This window comes from Lygodium microphyllum, chromosome 22 (assembly GCF_053477565.2).
Source record: "Lygodium microphyllum isolate KBCC chromosome 22, Lygodium_microphyllum_v1.1.10, whole genome shotgun sequence".
NCBI classification, from domain to species: Eukaryota; Viridiplantae; Streptophyta; class Polypodiopsida; order Schizaeales; family Lygodiaceae; genus Lygodium; species Lygodium microphyllum.
Genome location: NC_141156.1, coordinates 72275496 through 72283944, shown reverse-complemented (window position 1 = coordinate 72283944; position 8449 = coordinate 72275496).

Genomic DNA, 8449 nt, shown 5'->3' with positions numbered 1-8449 from the left:
ATAAGTACGACAAAATATAGACGCCATGCCTAAGATACGCGCCCATCAAAATATTGACGATAAATTTGAATACACACTATCTTCCAATGCTTTCCACTACCACCGCTGCTATCTCTACACATCAACTGAAGCATTCACAATTGTTAGTAAAATAATACAATTAAACCGACAAAAGTGAATACCTAGCAGTCTTCAGCTACATAAATAAATTGATTAGAAATCAATCCTAACCTTAATTTATCACGAGTGCGCACTCTAAACTCATAAACGTTTATTAATTTAAATATGTATTTTGCGGAATTACCCGCTATGGAATCACCCATGTACACATAAAATTAACAAAACGCCCGAACAGGATAGGCGTCCCCATCAACTTCTCACACAAAGAATCCACTTTGTGTATGAGCCCCGGTAATAAAAGTTTACGGAATCCACCGCAAAACCTCATAGAATCCACCGTGGCACAGAATCCACCATGAAATATGCCTCCTGGCATCATTGACAAGTGTGTTAAAAATGTCTTATGGTTATGATTGCTTTTGGATTTGTGAATGATGAATTATGGCTCTTATGATTCAGTGCTTGCACAGACAGACAAATTGTGGATCATGGTGCTTCAAGACATTGGGGTCCCCAACCCAATGCTCCTTAATACTTTGCGGAGTGTGGAAAAACTCACTTACGTGTGGGGGTCCTATGCTCCTGAGGGAGGTAGGTGTTTTTGATTTTGATCACTCGAGCACCTGAGAGGGCAAAGGGCCGAGTGGTAGGACAGCTCTTGAGACTTAGGGAAGCTTAGAGGGGCTCTAAGCCAGTAAATTCCCTGTTGACCGCGGATAGAGTGCGATCATATACAACCTAATCCCAAGGGATTGGAAGGTCCTATCCTAGACTGAATAGTGTCTTTCTATAGAAAGACGGTTTTGTACCACTCTGCAGAGTGATCATTCCGACGAATGCTACTATGAAATAAAGTATCTGGTTTTTCAAATTGTTGTTATGTGTGCTAAAGATTGAGTTTAACGAACCTAGTTTAACGGAGTAATAAAAGGAAGCCATTTTTATATGTCCAAACAGTGTGGTAGTATGCTTTGCTAATTAGAAAACTAAGAAAACCCCATCGAGGAAAGTGGGAGGCTTCAATCCTGACGATTAGACACCTATGACTAGGTGGACTCGATAAGTCAGGTAACATTCCAACATTAGATAGAGCTAATTAAATCATGACCCTCCCAATATCAATAGGATTAGTTTCCAGGTTTAACACCATTTTAACTTCTGCCTTTGGTTGATTACAAAGTGGTCTTTCTTAGGTGGGCGTTAGATTGCTGTTAGGGGTGACTTTTCCACGCTTCCCCTGTGAAGTAGAACTGAGATTCCCATGCTCAACTAAGTCCAAGGTTTCCCATGGGGAGATGGGATGGTGATGTCCATGGATATGAATTTCAGTCGACTACTAGAGAACTCCTCCGGGTTTGTTGGAGGAGGCACCTCACACTTTGCAAAATGATATGGCCTAGTAAAATACCACTTTGAAGAGCATATACACATTTGAGTGAATTTAAACTTAAACTTACCCCTTGGTATCTTGTGGGGCAAAGCCAAAGCTGCGTTCGATGCAGTGTGATCTTTCCAAAGATACTAAAATCATCCAAAAATATCCTCACAAAGTCAATGAGGTAAGGCCCAAAAATCTCCTACATGTCTCTCCGTACTTGATTGTATCTACTAAAATCATTGAGAAAGGAGTACATCTCGTGGCTAGCTACTTCATCCACAATGGTATCTAGGTAAGGGATAAGGAAGGGATATAGGATTGTGGCTGCATTAAGCTTTTGTAATCCATATATATCAACAATTTCTTTTTCTTCTTCGCAACAACAATGACGAGCAGGGAGATCCAATCTGCTCAATCTATTTGAGTTATGAAGCCTACTCTTAGTGGTTGATCAAACTCCTCTTTAACTTGTTTAGCCATGTGAGGGTTCATTCTATAGTGTTGCATCTGGATTGGGATATCATTCGGTTTCAAAGAAATCTGATGTTGATAGAAATGAGGATCCAACCTTTTCATGTCTGAATATTCCCAAATGAATACATCTTTAAATTTGGTCAACAAACAGATGAGTTGCTGACAAAATGTGGGCTATAGTTTGACACTAATCTTGATTGGTTTGGTCTTTTTTGATGAACCAAGATAGATTGCGTCTAATTCATCTTCTTTTACTCTTATCACTTTCTACATCTACATTTCAAACTCACGCTCTTGATTCCGAATTTCATTGATGTCCCCATCAGCCATCTAGTTAGTATTAATGTTATCTTCTATGCAATTGAGGCTCTAAGTTCTAAAACTATCTAAATTGTTGTCCTTTTCTTGCTCTTCCAAGACTTGAGGTTGCTAACTCTGGGATTGCATGTACTAGTTCACTAATTTGAAGAATGTTTATGAGATCCAAAGGTTGCAAGTTGGCATTAGCCTTCAAGAACTCCTCTTTCTCATTATCACTTAAGCCCTTGACCATATTAACAGCATATTAGAGAATTTGGAAATTTTCCAAGTCCCATTTTCAAATAAGTAGTAAATATTTGACCACGTGACCAACTCTTGATCCATATTTGAAAGTGGGATTTGGGAAGATAGCTTACATAGTATTTAGCGTAGACTCCACCTTTAAGTAAGGCAACAAGATTTGACCATGTGGTCAAATAATAAAGGTATTGGGGGTTCCCAATATTGTGTATTTGAAGTATTTTGTTCTTGCTTCATAATGTGACTTGACCATGCCTTGAGTTGATCAAATAGATAGACTTCCATATTTATTGATAAAATATGAGGCATGGTTGTACAAATTATGATACATGATTAACAAATTTAAGTTAGACAATACAAACATCTAAGAATGCAAGCGTCTTACCATATAGTGAGCAAAGTATTGATCACCTTGGTTCTATTGTTATCTTTTTGAAAAGGCTTCATTGGACTTTAAAGTCATTGAGATCACCATTTTTCCATTAAAATTTTTCACAATAAAAAATATTTTGTCTCTCCTCATTGAAGGAATACCAAGCTCATCATCTAAACTCTCTAAACCACTGGAATCTCCATTGAATCCCAAATGGGTTGCAAACGACAATTTCAGGGTATACTATAATTTTCACTGTGGCAACTAAAAGTGGGTGCATAGATTGTAAATTTCAAATTTGTAAGTTTTAAGGTATTTTCCAAGAAGAAAATACAAATTTAATCTATAAACATGTTGCGAATTATATGTATTCTTGAGTAGTCAATGAAAAATGCTACTTGGTATATTGTTGTGCACTTGTTGTGAAAGGTTGCAGAAGATTTGCTTGTTATCCTACAAAGTGCATGCAATGTACAAATGTGAGCATTGGCCAAAAGAAATATCTAAAACTGGCTTGAAGTGTGGGTCTTTGACATGCCTAGAGGGAGCTCTATTCCAATTTCTTAGATTCAACTCTTCAAAAAGATATGCAATATAGCCAGGGACATGTAGAGTTCACTCCTTTAACACATTTGCATGCATTTGAGTGTTTTCAAATCCCTAGCTATGTGTCATTCCACCTTATAGTTTCCAACTCCCTTGATAAATAGCTCTTCTCATGCTTATTGGCTCTTAATCATATCAAGTAATGAAGTCTGATGGAAAACCCAATATAGTATATCAAAATCCTCTGTATCTACTTCAAAAGCTCTTAACCACTAGATAATTGTGTTCATATTGAGCACAAAATGGCATTGAATCACTACATAGACTTGATGAAAGTTTTCTAATCATCAAGCTTAATCTATTTCTTGTGTCTCTTTTAGAGAAAATCATAGAGTTTATCAACAAAGGTTGTAGGGTAAGCAAGTCAAGAAATTTGTTGTTAAATTCATTGAAAATAACCTTTTTTTTCCCTTGAATATTGCAAATTTTGAATCCTCTTTTGATATCTTCTCAAGGAATTATTAGCAAAATGTTCATTTTTCCACCTTACAGTTGGAAGGTTTAGTCCATACATGGTGGTGCTACATAAAAAGTGAGAATCAATTAATAGGTTCATGGGAAGCATCTAAGACACTAATAACTCAAGTTTTTGTCTCTCTAGTGGGGAAAGAGAATCTTGCTAGATGGTGCTATGGATTGGAGCTAGAAAGAGGAGGAATGATCTGAGTTTTTGATTGAAGGAGTGAAAAGTAGGCTTCAAACCTATGGGCAAACTATTGATAGTACATGAAAGATGGTATTGTAGGACCTAGAGTAGATTGGCAGTTATATGCTTCAAAGAAAGAAGAACCAAAAGGGGATTCCTAGGAAATATAAGCTAGAAGATCCACTTTCAATTGGTTAGTTTGTTGGACATGGGTAGAGGCTTTCAACTGACATTGGTTTAAGGCAACATAGTCCATTGGAGCATGCCAAGATATCTCAGAATAATTGGTCTTGATACGGAAAGTCTCACCCAAAACTTCCATCACTTTATTATTAACTCTTTGTATGATAATATTCATGGCCGTGAACTATAAAATTGGATACTTGATATTGTTCCATATTTGATTATATTAGTTGAAAATTTGTGTATATGTATCTTGATTAATGCCACTACTGTCTAAAGTCTTCCGTAATAGCTCAGCATCCAAAAGAATGAGATTAATAACATAATCCAAGTCATGTATCTTTGTTTTTTTGAATTTCTTCCTCTCAAGAATGTCCTTTGGGCTTGTTGAAGGTAGAAGCTAATAATAAAACTGAGATACCTTTGAAGCATATCTCCCACTTACATTTGGTTAAAGAAGAGACCTCAACAAGATCAACATCACAAACCAAATAAAATTATAAAAAAAGTCACATTCAACATTTCTCAAGTAGAAAGGGGTATCTTATTGCTTGAATTCTTTTATGTAGCCACTTCCTCCTCATGTGAGATTATCAAAATTATTTGGAGATCCTTGTATTCTTTGATTTGTTTCTCTGATGAATGGATTTTCTATTAATAATCATGTAGTTTCTATAATAACTCATCTCTTTGCTTTGTTAATAAGTGATTCTACAATCTAAGAATATCCTTCTCTATAACAAGATCAAGTGTATAGCCTACAAATCCATTATAACCATAACCAATCAATCTCATCAATGAGGAGCTATTGTAAAAAGGAGATATGCTATTTTTAATGGAATCTTTGGGGTATAATCTTCCATCCAACCAGAGATTTTTTCTTTCAATTATGAGTATGTTTCATGCATTTTGATCAATTTGTTAGAGGGCATGAATGAGAGTTGGTTCACCAATTGCAACCACCCATTCCTTCCCACTACATCACTTGTGAAACAAATAGGTATGAAAAGCTAGCTCATGAGCAAGGCGTACATGAAGCGATCCTTAAAAAGACCACTCATTATGCACTCACTGGACAGGAAATAGGCCTAAAAAGTAAAAGAAAAAGAGACTAAAAAGAATAAAACTAAGCAAAAGCTCCATCCATAGTCTATAAGTGCACGCAAACATTCCATTTAGGGCTCATCAACTTAGAAGTGTCCAGTGATTTGAATTAGCTAGCTCATTTGCCCCTTCCCAACCCTTTTCCACCCATACACCATTTTGAGGACATTAGCTAGCTCCTTTGCCCCTCCCCAACCCTTTTCCCCCCATACACCATTTAGAGTCCTCAAGGGTAGGATAACCCAAGAAATTGATAGACAAGTCAACCTAAATGCCACTAGGAAATCACTTAGTTAGCTCCTTTGCCCCCCCCCCCCCCCCCCAACCCGCACACACCATTTAGAGTCCTTAGGGGTAAGATAACCCAAGAAATTGATAGAAAAGTCAACCTAAATGCCACTAGACAATCTTGCACTAATAAGCTAACATCTATTGGGTCCTCAAATACAAGACATACTTAGGAAGCCTCTCTTGCCTAGTGTTAGACCCAACTCTCAATCATACACCCACCCACCCTCACATTCATTACCATGCCCCATAGGCACCTACTTTTTCCTTGTAGCTACATCATGCACTACTATGACAACCCACCAAGCTTAACCCATAGTTCATCATTAAGCAACCTCTTTCCCTCTTCCATCTCTCCACTCAAGTTCCAAGCCTTCTACTAAGTGCTAAGCGATTAGCACTCAATAGGAAGAGGGGTAATGTTAACCCTATCCAAAGGTGGACACCACTTCAACAACAAAAGCATATGAAGGAAATGTGTATAACACTCAAAAAATAAAAATTCAAGGCATAACAAGAGATCAAGAAGACCACGACCAAGAGTATCGAAAGGGGAAAAGCATCCTCATATAGCAAAAAATTAGATTTAATTTAAGGTGTCATGCTTTGAGACCTTTTGGTGCATTAGATTTAAATATTTGGGATTCAAATTAAAAATTTTGAGTGTTGAAATCACTTCCATGCAATGTGTAAATTAAAATAGCATGCATAATGAAAGGACCAAATGGAGCAAGTCAATGAGAATTGATGTAGACATGCTAAACGAGTAAAATAACCCAATGGTTGGATGTAACAATGTAACTAATCATGAGTGCCCAAGAGTTGAAAAGACCTATCCACGTGTAAAGAGTTGATCCATATTTAAAGTCAAAAAATATCCTCTTGCTTTCTCTTCTCTATTAAGTTTTTTGGGTATCTTAAGCTTTCATGTCTAGTCCATGTTGTTTTAAGTGATATTGGAGTGAGTGGACTTCTAACTTCTTGCTTATAGCATTTGTCTCTTCCAATTTCCTCTCATTGCCATGTTCTATCACACACACACATGCACGCACATACAAACACACACACACACAGATGTTTCAACATACAAATAGACAAACAGAGAGTCTCTCACTTATGACTTTGGAGAATTCAAAAGGTGAAATTGATTACTTGTGCACGAGTTCATGGCGGCAAGGACTACAAAGCTTGGCAATTCGTGGCTAATGAGATCGGTGGACATTGGGAGCTCACATAAATCTTCTAGACTACAACTCAGTGAGTTTCCTTGCTCTAATTATTTTCTTTTTGCTTTATGTTGTTTGTCAACAAGTCCATAAAGGACCATTTGTGGATAGGCTAGTCAAGCAAGAAAGGCACATATGGATGCCTATGATGTGAAAGGCTGTGAGATATCAAATCATTGAGAGTGCATGCAACAATATGTAGTTATGTCTAATTCTAGCATATTATTGTCATAGTCTGACACCAAGAAAGGTGGAAAGAATCCAAAAGACAACACAACATAATCATTAGAAAGGGGGATGATTTAGGGACGTGCTTCTTGAATCGATGAACATAGCCTCAAGTTCTTACTCGTCTATCAAATAAATCTATTTTTAGGTGGGTATGTTTGCACATAAGCACGATTATTACCTATTGCGCATTGCTACAAGAAACAAGCATGCCATGTTACTTGGCATGCCTCCAAGTAGCGATGGCAAGGGCAATGATTTAGTGCTTATTTTCCTTTGGTTGTTTCTTTGCTTGTCTCAAATATACACTTTGAATAGATTTCACCACCTTACCCCCTTTTTACTCTTTATTGACCTTGTATCATGGCCTTTAGCTTTCAATGGTACTTTTCAACAAAAGCCAATGCTTCTCCAACCACCACAACTCTCTAAGAAAGCACAACAAATGTGGTGAGAAGCATTACATTAATTGCTTCCAAATACTAATGCTTTTCCAAAAACAACTACTTTCCTAGGAAATGACCAAAAAGGTTATAAGAAGCATTACACTTGCTTCCATGCACTTCCATTGTTTCTAGCACATACCAATGTTCTTCCAACAACCACAATTCTCTAGGAAAGCATCAAAAAGTAGTAGGAACAAGCATTACTCATTGCTTTCTAACAATTTCTAATGCTTCTAGCACTAGGGATGCATCAAGACACATTAGACCTATACGAGCTTGCTTATCTTTGTTTGTTGCTTTCTACAAAAAGCAATAGATTGAGAGTTGGCTATCACTAGAAAGCACTTAGAAAGTATACATGATAATGGCGCATCAATGATGGAGTGCAATATTCTAGTAGCACTACAATGTTCTTCAACAAAATCCCCGTTCTTGAAAAATCAACACTATTATTGATCATTGGTTAAGGTCAAAACACATTGAAGCATTCCCTTCTAGCTACATTAGGAATCATTGAAGCACCTCTCCATCTCTAGATTCCTAAGACCATAAACATTAGTGGTATGCTAGAAATCCCCACCACTTGTGCAGACAATGATGTAAACATTATTAAAATCATAGGGCTTTGGAAAGCAATCTTGTCATATAATAGAAACCGTAGGGTTGGTCCTAGACTAGTACTAGAACTCATTGATCCTTTGCTATGAAGCATTATGAACTTTTTAACAACTAGAGCAACACTAAAAAGCACTGAGCTCGTGTTGCACAATGCTTTGCCTACTACAAAGCTCATATCTATTCTAAAGAGGAAGGTTG